The sequence below is a fragment of the Neopsephotus bourkii genome, unplaced genomic scaffold (genome assembly GCF_033783945.1).
Source record: "Neopsephotus bourkii isolate Nb327-2 ecotype Australia unplaced genomic scaffold, CSIRO-AGI_Nbou_v1 NB_1376, whole genome shotgun sequence".
NCBI classification, from domain to species: domain Eukaryota; kingdom Metazoa; phylum Chordata; class Aves; order Psittaciformes; family Psittacidae; genus Neopsephotus; species Neopsephotus bourkii.
Window position 1 is genome coordinate 5,822,551 of NW_026901855.1, and position 12,962 is coordinate 5,835,512.

The following is a 12,962-nucleotide window of genomic DNA, read 5'->3' on the forward strand; positions in this document are numbered from 1 at the left end:
AACCACAGTTCCCTCAGCTGTTCCTCATAAGACTTGCCTTCCAGACGCTTCACCAGCCTTCACCAGTCCGGACTACAGGGGTATGATCCCTGCCCTGGCCTTGCTAGCCACACTACTTTTGATACAAACCAGGATGCTGTTGGCTTTCTTGGCTGCCTAGGCACAAGCTGTCTCATGTTCAGCAGCCATCAATCAGCACCACCAGGTCCTTTTCTGCCTGGCAGCTTTCCAGCCACTCTTCCCACTGCGCAGGGTTGTTGTGACCCAAATGCAGGACCTGACACTTTGCCTTATTGAGCCTCATACCATTGGCCACAGCTCATTGATCCAGCCTGTCCAGATCCTTCTGCACAGCCTCATTATACTCTGCCAGATTAACACTCCCAGCCAACTTGGTGTCCTCTGCAAATTTACTGAGGGTGCACTTGATCCCCTTACCCAGATTGTCTAATAAAGATATTGAACAATGCTGTCCCTAAAACCTAGCCCTGAGGGACACCACTAGTGACTAGTTGCTAACTAGATGTGATACTATTTACCACCACTCTTTGGGCTCTGTCACCCATCCAGTTTCCAACCCAGTGAAGAATCCACCTATCCAGGCCATGAGCAGCCAATTTGACCAGAACACTGTGGGAGACAGTGCCAAATGCTTAAGTCCATCTAGACAATGTCCACAGCCTTTCCTTCATCAGTCAGGCAGGTCACCTTATCCTATAAGGAGATCAGGTTGGTCAAGCAGGAAAAGTCAACTACCGTTACTGCAATCACAACTGTGGCTTACAAAGAATGTGTAAGAAAAACAAATGTAGATATCATACCTTGTGTTCTTAATAATCTGTTAATGTGGAGTGCATTGTGCAGGAACTGCTATTGGTGAGCTGCGAACAGCTGCCTCGCCTTCCTCTGCCCTGTGACTGCAGACTGCAAGACCCAGATGCAGTGTGTAAACTAGTGTGAATTACACAATCACAGGCAGGGTGTGGGTTATGAGTTGCAGAAGTTACTCTTGCAACACACAAGAGGATGTGAGAAAGTGTGAAGGTGTAAATTAAAGAAGTCTCCTATATTAACCTGAACCTTTGCCAAGTAAGATGAGCCAACTTTAGACTCCTTCACACTCACTTAGACTCAGTCACACCCACTTACCTCTGTTCAACTTGCCCTTTCTTGACTGATGTAATAAATATGTGATGTGCCTATTTACAGAGCAAAATACATTCTACAGAGGAGCAGTCAGCATCCACCAAATCCAGAGACTGAAATTACTCACATGTAGCCTACCTAACAATTTTTAATGCTCCTGTGCAGGCATGCTATGCTGGCTGAGGTGAGCCAAGTTTATTTCCCCCTCCAGTCAGGAGTGCTGTCATGATACACTCTGTGTGTGAGGGAGTTAGAGCCTGACACTGGATTGTGATCAAGTTCTATTCATCTTATTCTGCCAGTGACCAGAGGAGATATGTATACAGCCTTTTCCAGAGGTACGTCTTTTGTACAGGACAGCATCAGAAAGCAAAGCAAATCTAACCAGGTAACTGTATCAGGGAGTGAGGGGTTTTCTGCTTTCCTACAGAAAGCAAACCCAATGGGCTGTGATCATGCTCCAGATTGATGATAACCATTTTGACCTCAACAAGTTTTTACAAAGAACATGAGTCTGGCTCAAAGAATCTTTCTGTTTAAATGTGAGCAACACAGGAGGAAAAGGGAGGGGAGTTTGCAGTACTCTTTTTATTGATGTTCTGTAGAATTATTACTTTTTTTTGTTTGTTTCACAAGCTCCTTTGTTGCAGATTTACATATGAAGGATAAGACATTGGCTTTTCTTTGTCAGGAATTAGGAAGTGGCTTGTAAAAGCAGGCCCTGTGAAGAAATGACAGCACTTGTACTCAATCTTCTCTTGAGGCTGACAACACTAAGGCCTGGTTTACAAGTCTATATTGGCTCCTCAGGGTGTGGGTAATGTAATTTTAATAAGCCTGTGCATGGTTTGGTCCCAAAGGACTTTCTCATTTCTTACATCTGATGCTTTGAATTTTCTTTTGGTGTCAATCCCTGTTTCCCCAAAGAGAAACAGAGGGCTTCTGGGGAGATGTTTGTAATACACTGCAATAAACAAAACCATAAGGTACGTTAACTACTTCAGAAAAGATATATTAGTCAATAGTATCTTCTGAGAAAAGTTCACATCTACTTCATTATATTGCCTTTCATGTGTATGTAGATTACACTTCAAACTGCTCCCATTTACTCCTTCGCTTCCTCTCCCCTCATTGCCTTGAAAGCGTACACTTGTACAAAAAGTCTAACTGATGATGTTTTCTCAGGTGGATTAGTGAGAAGCTATAAAGAATGACTTTCAGATATGGTACCACATCCCTTATCTCATGTAATCGCATAGTTCACCTGAATTACTTTGAGTTGATGATGACAGTGAAAAAGCAAAATCCAGTTCAGAAGACAGTGGGTGGCACTTGAGTGCAACAGGAATTTCTCTGAGGAAATTGCAGCTGTCAGGCTCTTTCTACACCCTACAGACCTATCTGAAACAAGTTGTTTCCTTGTTTTGAAAACAGTAGTATTGAGTTAAATAAGGTAAATGATCCCTTCTGAAACACAATAATGTATACATTTATTGTGGTTTGCCACACAAGGCTATGGGCATCCCTCTTTTTCCATTTTCACTAATGGAATGAGGTAAAGTCTGGTGCAAGAGTGGTAAATAAATAAGAACTTGCTCCTCGACCTGACCACCTTTGTTCTGCCTCTGTTTCTTGGCTAATGAAGAACAATGAAAAGAGGAATCTTGGTCTTGATAACTTAAGGCAATTAATAAAGCCCTGTACAGGAATCAAACATTCATCTTTTTCACTGAGATTAAAAAAAATGTTGCTGAGCTTAACCCCAAGCTCTTCTACCCTGTTTGCATTGTGGGTATGTCATTAAAATGTTATTTTAAACACCAGGCTAAAACATGAAATGGAACGGAAGATACCCTTGCTGAAGAATGCAGTGAGTCAATAATGATCCATACCAGCAGTAATGAGCTGTTCCGGCTCTCATCTTCCTGAGCGTTCTTAATGTTATTAAATGATGTTGACTGTAGAAGGTATAAGAAGGAAGGAAAAAATGGGTACATGCAATTAGGATATAAGAAAGTTGGAAAAGACTACAGAAAAAAAAAAGATGTTCAGTTCAATTACTTGTGGATGGAATAACAGTTGAGTTAGCAAAGCACCCTTTTATGTGGGGGACATTTAGTTACTTGTTTTTCTTAAGAAAAAGCTGTAAAAGTGTCCTCTCTAGACAACATTTTTATGTGGCATACTACTTCAGATTTATAACAAAGTTTCTATAATGTGTATTTCAGGAGGGGGGAAAACATGGAGGATGTGGGTAGGTTGTTGCAGAGGTGAGATGACACAAAAAGGGTAGACTTCAGACCTTCAGGGTGGTGAAAAATTGGACCCAAGAATAGAATGCTGTAACTGAAAACCTGCACAGACTAGATTTAATTTTGCCATAGACAACTGGAGAAACTGAACTAAGCAGAAAGTGAACCTAAGTCAAGCTTTGCCCACAACTCTTCCATGTCTGTTTAGTGCTGTTGATTTATCTGAAGAGCTCTTCCAACCATAGGACCACTTGTGTTGTGCAAATGCCACTCAATGGCTTTACATGAACAGAGAATCATCAGGATTTGAGGAACACTTCATTTTTCAAATTCCCAGTCTGTTTGGAGACCCATGGAGCAATCTGGGAGGTGACCTTGAGAAGCATATGTGCAGCTTAGGCAGATTTTACTGTTTCAGCTCATAGGAGCACTGAGATACATCTTGCTTTCACAAAGATTTTTTTAAAAATTATTATTATTTGCTTTGAGAAGTAAACTTTATCTGAAGACATTTCATGCTTAGAGGCACCATTTTAATTTTTTGCCTGCTTTACTTTTGCATTTCCACTCACCTCTGCATGTTAGTGCTTTGTCTGGAAGTGACGCATATAACTACAGGCATGGCAGGATCTAGTGAAAAGTTTAAATAACTGAAAACTGCATCATTATTTTCAGGAGATTTCCATTTCAGCAGAAAAGATAGAGTAAGACTGGGGAAAGAATTATATATTTATAGATGCCTTATCTATAGCCATACTGCTATGTTGTTAGTTACTGATCTGTAAAATAATAGACCATAGTACAGCAGTCCAAAATAGCTAAAGTGTGTGTTAGCATTTAGTTCCTAGTTACTGATCTGTAAAATAATAGACCATAGTACAGCAGTCCAAAATAGCTAAAGTGTGTGTTAGCATTTAGTTCCATCCTGTCTTCTCAGTGTCAAATGACATATGGAGAGGTTAACTGCTATTCCCTGTATCTCTCCATTTCCCTTGTATAGCAAAGTTAGCATCCGAAGGCCCTGATGAAAATGTAGAAAATGAAGACATTTTGCCAGCTGAAAATGGTCAAAGAATGTAGGCATTCACAGGAGGAAAATAATCACAGAAGTTTAATTCAGGAGACAAGATTTCCAAATTCTTTTTCTGATTGCTAATACATCTTAACAAGGACTAAACATGAATTTTATAGTCTGGTAAGATTTTTTGCAATAATTTCACTTTTGCTAGTGACTTCTATATGAAAACAAATTGCTATTCCAATATCACAAATCACCACCCTTGCAAAATTATGTTGCAGCCTGGCTAAACTTCAGGGCTGAAATTCAGCTTCGGACTTTCTAACAGGAATGAAATGATTTTTAAAAGTTCTGGGTTCTTAAAGTTTGCCATAAACATGATATCTAATTCTGGGACAAGTGATGCAAGTTATTACCTGTAAAGACAGTGTAACAGATTTTCTCAGAAGTTTTAGGTCCTGCATATTCCTCAACTTAACCAAAATATTTTCAGCTGGTAAAATTTCTTAATTTTCTACATTTTCATCATGGCTTCTGGATGCTAACTTTGCTATACAAGGGAAATTGAGAGACACAGGGAATTGAATCAGAGAATCATAGAATAGTTAGGGTAGGAAAGGACCTTAAGATTATCTGGTTCCAATCCCCCTGCCATGGACAGGGATACCTCACACTTAACCATGTCACCCAAGGCTCTGTCCAAACTCATCAGGCATCAGACATCACAAGTGTGTCAAAGTCCCTCTGGATGGCATTACTTCCCTCCAGCATATCAACCAAAACACACAGCTTGGTCTCTTCAGCAAACTTGCTGAGGGTGCACTCAATCCCACTGTCCATGTCACCGACAAAGACGTTGAACAAGACCAGTCCCAACACTGATCCCTGAGGGACACCACTTGTTACTGGTCTCCAGCTGGACATTGAGCCATTGACCACAACCCTTTGTGTGCAGCCATCCAGTCAGTTCTTTATCCACCGAGTGGTCAATTGATGTCTCTCCAATTTAGAGACAAGGATGTCATGCAGGACACTGTCAAACGCTTTGCACAAGTCCAGGTAGGTGAGGTCAACTGCTCTACCTCTGTCCATCAGTTCCATAACCACTTCATAGAAGGGCACCAAATCGGTCAGTCAGGATTTCCCCTTAGTGAAGCCATGCTGGCTGTCACCAAGCACCTTGTTGTTTTTTAATGTGCCTTAGCATGCCTTCCAGGAGGATGTGCTGCAAGATTTTGTCAGGCACGGGGGTGAGACTGACTGGTCTGTAGCTCCCTTGGTCATCCATTTTCCCCTTCTTGAAAATGGGGGTTATATTTCCCTTTTTCCAGTCGTCAGGAACTTCACCTGACTGCCATGATTTTTCAAATATGATAGACAATGGCTTAGCAACTTCATTTGCCAGCTGCTTCAGGACCCGTGGGTGGATTTCGTCAGGTTCCATGCAACTGTGCATGTTCAGGTTCTTAAGATGCTCTTGAACCAGATCCTCTCCTACAGTGGGCTCAAGGTCTTCATTCTCACAGTCCCTGTGTCTGTCTTCCAACACTTGGGTGGTGCGGTCAGAGCAGTGAAGAGAAGAAGAGAAGTGCGATCACTTGCCAGTGAAGACTGAGGCAAAGAAGTCATTAAGAACCTCAGCTTTCTCCAAATCCAGGGTAGCCAGTTCTCCTGATAGCTTCTGGAGAGGGCCCACAATGTTCCTAGTCTGTCTTTTATTTGCTATGTACCTATAGAATCCCTTCCTATTATCCTTAACATCCCTAGCCAAGGTTAATTCTAATTGGGCCTTATCTTTCCTAACCTGGTCCCTAGCTTCCCGGACAACATCCCTGTATTCTTCCCAGGCCATCTGTCCTTGCTTCCACCTTCTATAAGCTTCTTTTTTCATTTGAATTTTCCTCAGTAGCTTCTTATCCATCCAAGGAGGTCTCCTGGATGCAGGATGTGCCTGCAACACTCCTGAGCTTGTAACAGGTGATCCTTGAATATCAATCAACAGTCTTGGGCCCCCCTGCCCTCTAGGGCTATATCCCATGGAACCTTACTCAGCAGGTTCGTGAAGAGGCCGAAGTCTGCTCTCTTGAAGTGCCGGGCAGTGAGCTTGCTGCACGCTCTTCTCACTGTCCTGAGGATCTCAAGTTCTACCATCTCATGATCGCTGCAACCAAGGCTGCCCTGGAGCGTCACATTTCCAACAAGCCCTTCCCTTTTGGTGAGCATGAGGTCAAGCATGGCACCTCTCCTAGTACCTGTTAACCTCTCCATATGTCATTTGACACTAAGAATATAGGATGGAACTAAATGCTAACACACACTTTAGTTATTTTGGACTGCTGTACTATGGCATATATTTTTTTAAAGTGGTGAAAGTAGCTTAGACACTGAAAATGTAATTTAATTAAATTGCATCATTTATACTTGGAACTTTCAGAGAAAAATCGAAGATGCAGGCTTCTTTTAACAGTAACATCTTTGACAACTTTGTTGTCATAAAGCTTCATCTTGAGGTATTTAATATTGATAATATCTTAAGTTTAAATGGCATTAGGATTAAACCATAAACAGGCAGCCTAAGCTTACAGTCATTCTTTAGCCAACCTAAAGTTCAATCTAAATCTGTGTACTGTCTCCAACTTATAGAGAATGTAAGAACTGATCAAACATATGTCTTCTTTAACCAATGTTTGCCTTTGCCACTTCATGAGTTAGCATCTTTTGAACTTTGCTGTCTCAAATTTCTTAGCCTGAAGCAGTAAGGATTCATTCAGCAAAGAATGGTAGCTTCAGTTAATCGTATCTTCAAGTACCTTGATTTGCCACAGTAGGGATGCTATCTGTATTCTGCATTTTGCTTTCTTGAGCTGCTTTTTTCTTAATATTACATCAGGAGAGAATGCCACTTTCAGAAATGTGTTTTTTCAAACACTACTCACTTGGAAAACCTTGTTGTACAAGTGAATTGTACAAGTAGAAGAAGAAAGTCATACAAGTAGAGGATTTATTATAAGATCCCACTCTTACATTCTTGCTTGGTTTTTTTTTTAATGACTTATAATTCTGCAATTAATTTCATAATTAATTTACTGTGAAGCATTTAAACTCAGCAGAGAAATCCAGTTAAATAAGTGCTTTTGTTCATAAAGTATTTTAAAAGATATAATTATTTTATTCTGGTTTCCTAACCCTATAATTTCCCCATCCTTAGGAGTCTACAGTGAAATCATTATGTGTCATTTGCAGTCTTGACATTTTTTTCCTGCTTTTTAATTTGGAAAAGCAAGTAGTGTTTGCCACTTACTAAATGAAGCAGGTGCAGGAAATTTAAGTAGGTTTAAAAAGAAACTAAGGCAAGAGGGATATGGATTCACTTATGCCTGTAATGCAAATGGAAAATTACAGTTGGATTTACTTTATGAAAAATAATACAAACCAAGGAAAACTTCAGTTGGAGACTGTTACTTGTTCTTAGGGAAAGTAATAGCAATCAATGTAAATGTGGTCAAACAAAAGCTTATTGCTCTAGAGTGGGGTACTCCACTAGGAAAAGAGGCTGCTTGCAGTATGGCTGGCCCAGCCAATACAAGGTCCAGGTTTGTTGTTACAAGGTAAGGCACTGGCCTTATGAGGGTTTGGCTGTAAAATCTTGAGAGGGAGATTTGGAAGACTGTTCCTGGTATCTGGCTCACACTGAAATCCAGATATTGAAGGACATCATAAAGTGCATCACAGGCAGAGGTGGGATAGTGTTCTCAGTGTCTGTCTTGAGGAACGACACTTTAGATCCCATTGAATTTCTACCTACATATTTAACCACTGGTTTGGGGAAGGAAAATATAGTTGCACATTAAAGACTGGTGATTCATTTTTTAGTGTTACAAGAGGGTAAAATTAGTCTTCTGAATTCAGTTCTTAGCTCTGCTTGTAGGTGTTTTGCATGATCATAGGCAACTCCTTTCAACCCTGTTTCATTATGGGTGTTAGCAATGGTAACATTTAAATTAATGGAGATGTGAGATTTTGATGACTAATGCCACCAAGCTGATGCAAGATTTAGAGCAACATACATATCAGATTATTTCAGTTTAACTTTAACCATCTGGATGTTAAGTTTTACTTTCCTCCATAGTGAACAGAGACACGTATCTCCAGAAGCAATTAATTCCATTTACCTTTGAAATGCTGAAGATGGAAAGAATGAGAGGTATCTTAAAGCAGAAGTGTGCTCCATATAGGAAAACAAAATTTAAGTACATGTACTTTGCCAGTATATGCTGAACATATCATTAGGACATATAGACCTCAAGCTGTTAAGTGGTACTAAATGCAGTTAATGTATGACTGGCTCTGGACCAAAATTTTGTCCTCTTCAGGGTGTCATATACACATTGTTGTGCTGCTGCATTTCTGAGGATCAATCAGAATAGAGACTGATTCAAGTTTCTGACCAGATAAAATTTTATCCTAGAGTTTCTTGGTAGCAATGAAGAGAAATGCATTTTTTTGCAGTTACTACCTATGGTTTAATAAACAAGCTATCTAGTAAAAAGCAGGAAAGAGGCAGTCAGATATCACACCTAAAGGTGAACCCACTTAAGAACAGAGAATTTGGTTATTCAGCAATGATGGGAAAAGAGAGGTAGCAAAGGCAGTAGGAAAGAAAGGTGAAAAGCTTGATTTGACAGTTAACTTAAAAAACTGTGCTTTGAAAGATGTCATGCTGCTTATAAATCATCTACATCCTCACCATGAAGAGTCAAGGAATTATGTCCAGCATTTAAACACTTCATTCCAGCTGAGACTCTGAAAGTACTTCACAAATGATGGACTAACTTTTATTAGTCTAAAAGGGCATGTTTAAAATCCTATAAGAAAGCCATTTTTGCTTTTCTACAAGAAAAAACAAACAAACAAAAAATGCAAACAAAAAAAAAGAAACCAACACCAAAAAGCCCTAAACCAACAAAAAAAATCTAGGGTAATCCAACTGCGCATGGAAAGACCTTTCTAGTATGGGTAGACATGACTTGTATTATCCCGTGCATGACTTACTGATTGAGCCAAATTTTTGTTACACTTGGAAGAACTGTCAAAAATGTAAATGAAAATTACCTGATACTGCCCTGTTTACATTCTACATTTCTTCCTGCTAGTTTAAAAGAATTCCAATAGCAAAAAGTTAAATTTAATCTTTGATATGTGATATTAAAAATAATGTCAGTTGCTAAGTGTAAGCTACTTTTATATTGTTTTTCATTTGGCAATTTTTTTAAGTTTCTCCATTATTTTCATCTTTTGTGATGTTCTGTTCAGCATTTGGTAATCAAATCAGTTTTTCTTTGGATTAAAAAAGTAAAGTGTCAGAACAAATCTAATGTTAAAGCCTTCAGTCTCAGAGCCAGCCTAACACAAACCCCATTCTGTTTATCAGCACAATCTCTTGTTGTCAACTGTTTCAAATACCAGAGCTTTTTTAAATACCACTAACATTGCCAGAGCCTTATTTAAACATGTATTATCAGGGTAATCCTTCAATCATAAACTTGCCACTATGACATAAAGGGGATGATTACTGGCATTCTGCGCCCTTTTCAGAATTACCCAAGGGAAATGTTATAATGAATGTCTTGAGCTTGCAGTGACCCCAGACTCTTGATAGGAAGGCAAAGGAAAATAAAACAAATTGTGCTAGCAACTAATTCCTCTCCTCTTTCCCTGTTTTTTTTTTTTTTTTTTTTTTTTATGCTATAACTGGTGAAAGAGTTGTATCCACGAAATATCTTTGATTAGGTGGCTGTCATTTCCATTAATTACATCTTTGTGGGGGGAAGCAAAGTAAAAGAGTATGACGTCTAGTTTAAGTCTTGGCCAATTTGTATGATGCTAGGAGGAGATCATTCCTGTTGCTTCCAAAATGCCCTAACTTCTGACTTCCCATTCCTGTGCTCTTGCACAACTAAACGAGGAGAACAACTAATTATCAGTTCGAAGCTTGATTTACTGCAACAGTGCTGCAGGCAGCAACATGTCTTCCTGAGATATTAAGACACCATGAGTGTTTCAGTGCCAAATTCAATACAATATAAAACAAATATCAATAAAATGCATCCCATACCTCAAAAATCTAGCAAGATGCACCCTGCAAATCAGCTGAACATATATATCAAGCAGATAAACTTGTTTGCATCAATGTTATAATTAATTATCCTGAATTCTAAGAACTCTCTCTTTGGGCTGTTTTATTTCTGGTACTGCTTTGTAATAACGCATCTTTTCATTAGGAATATCAGAGTTTAAAAAACGTGCTCAAGATGGCCACTACGTAATCATATGTAATTGGAATAGTTCCTGTCATCACATTTGAAAATATGCATTAAGACTCAAAACACCTGGGAAGCCAGGCAGTTCTTCTTACTGACAAGTACCTTGAGCAGATAGGGAAAATGACCTACCAGAGGCTCCCCAGGACCTGTTTACACAGCACAGGACAAGCAGTGTCAGATATCATATGGAGCTCCTTCAGTTTTTCTGTGGCTCTGGGTGGGGAGGGTAGTGGCCTCCTGAAACCACTACAGCTCAGAGCAGCAGATGCTTTCCTGAGGCTTAAGCAAGAGGTGTGTAACACTGTGCAGAAGTGAGAGTAGCACTTCCAGTACTGGTTGCAGTGGAAGTCTCATTGCTGCATGCCTCGAGATGCAGTGGGAACACAGCTGACCAAAGGCAGAAACAGGAACTGACCCAAACTTACTCAGAGCCCAAGGGGCTCCTGGCATCACTGCCTGTGCAGGTATACTCAGTGTCACCAATTAGTATTGAGCCAGCATGGAGAGAAGAGAAATGTCATTTAATATGGGGCAAAATTTCTGCATGAAAAATGATTGTACTAGGTCCCACATGATAATAGTTAAGGAGCTGAAGGGTTATGTTTCTTTCTTGGTCTGTTTTTCTGCTTGTCTTTGTAAGCAGGTTTCTATTTGTATTGGGGTCCATTTCACTACTACAGTAAATTCCATGGAACTGCTCAAGTTACCTCAGGGAAAGATTTGGCACCATGACCAGCACCAAGCTCTAACTGCATGTGTGCTCTGCAGCTTTCTGTAGTGTGGAAAGCCCTCTAACTTCCCTTGAGGAATAGCTACAGTATTATTCCAGGTGTTCAGGTCATCCAGGCTCCTCACCTATTAGCAGTTCCAATGAAACACTCCCTTTTATTTCAGCCACTTTGCTACCTGTGAAAATCCCCTGCACCTACTTGTTTAGAAAAGATGGAAATGTGTAAACTTCAAATCACATTCTGATCTTGGTGTCATTAGTATAAATATGACATTATGAATGATGTAACTGAATTTACACCACTGAAAATGACACCTACAGTTAAACTTTTGAACAATTTTTCATATTTACTCACTTCCTTTCAGGTTTTTAGCCACTTATTCCCTCCTGGAGCTGTGCAGAAACATGGGAATCCACAGCTATAAGGAGCCAGCTGAATCAAAATGTTCAGTTATCTGTAGCTTGCAATCAATTTAGTCATGAGCCAAGAATGTCCACAGAATATCTGCTACCTGCATGACATACTAGCTGTCACTAAAAGCAGGAAGCCACAGAATCTGGAAGATAAGGTAGAAGCTAGACCCTGTTTGACATATAAGAGCACAAGAAGTAGCAAGTAAAAAAAAAAACAACAAAACCCATGGTTGGTTTATAGGTTGCAAATACTCAAAATATTACTAAAAGTGCACATGCTTGTACCTAGACATTGATGTAGTCAGTGATCCATGATATATTTGTGATCACTAATTTCTTCCTTAATGGAAGGTGGCAAAGGATAGGGGAAGAGAAAGGGGAAGGCAAATATTTAGTTACTTTGAAATAAAATCTGCCACTTTTCTTGTCTGAGTGACAGTTGCAGCTGTCTTCACCCTGAATCTATGGGGCAAACTACTCAGGACATATTCAGACATGATGGGTAGTGTCACGATTGCAAGTATTTCCCCTAACTTTTGTTTGATAAAGCATGTACAAGTTGAAGTGTGTAAAAGTCATGGGCTCTGGCTACACTATTTTCCTGAGTAAATTTTTACAAATAACACCAGCATGTACTATATTATGCTATGCTATTATATGAGAATAGAAATCATAATAATCATAATCATAATACGAAGTGATAACAGAATTTGTAGATAGTTTAGTATCAGATACAGATTTAGAAAGGCCTCAGTTTTGGTCAGGAGTTCACTTACATCCTATGCAGGATATAGTCTACCTTTTCACATGCCTTTGCAGGACCATGTATGGTGGTGCATAATGCACAAATATAGTTTGATGTTGTTCATCCCACCTGAAAGGATGCATCAGTACTCAATGTCCTAAACTATCCCAGCCACCAGTGATGCAACAGTTAACAATGCAGCTCTCTCAACAGAACACCCCAGAACTCTGAGAAAATTTTAACTGGGCTCAGGATTTTGACTCTGTAGCTTGGGAATCTGTCACTGAAATGTGTGCAGCTCCCAGAATTACATCCCCTTTTTTTGTATCCACTT

General features: G+C 39.6%; 1 long non-coding RNA gene across 2 annotated transcripts in view; it reads left to right on the plus strand.

Moving 5' to 3' along the window:
- LOC133219899 (uncharacterized) overlaps positions 1–12,602 on the plus strand; it is a 155,505-nt gene extending 142,903 nt beyond the window's left edge. For both annotated transcript variants that reach the window (XR_009727562.1, XR_009727561.1), the window contains one exon: positions 11,835–12,602. This is a non-coding gene — a long non-coding RNA (uncharacterized LOC133219899). The remainder of the gene's footprint in view (positions 1–11,834) is intronic.
- The last annotated feature ends 360 nt before the right edge of the window (positions 12,603–12,962 follow it).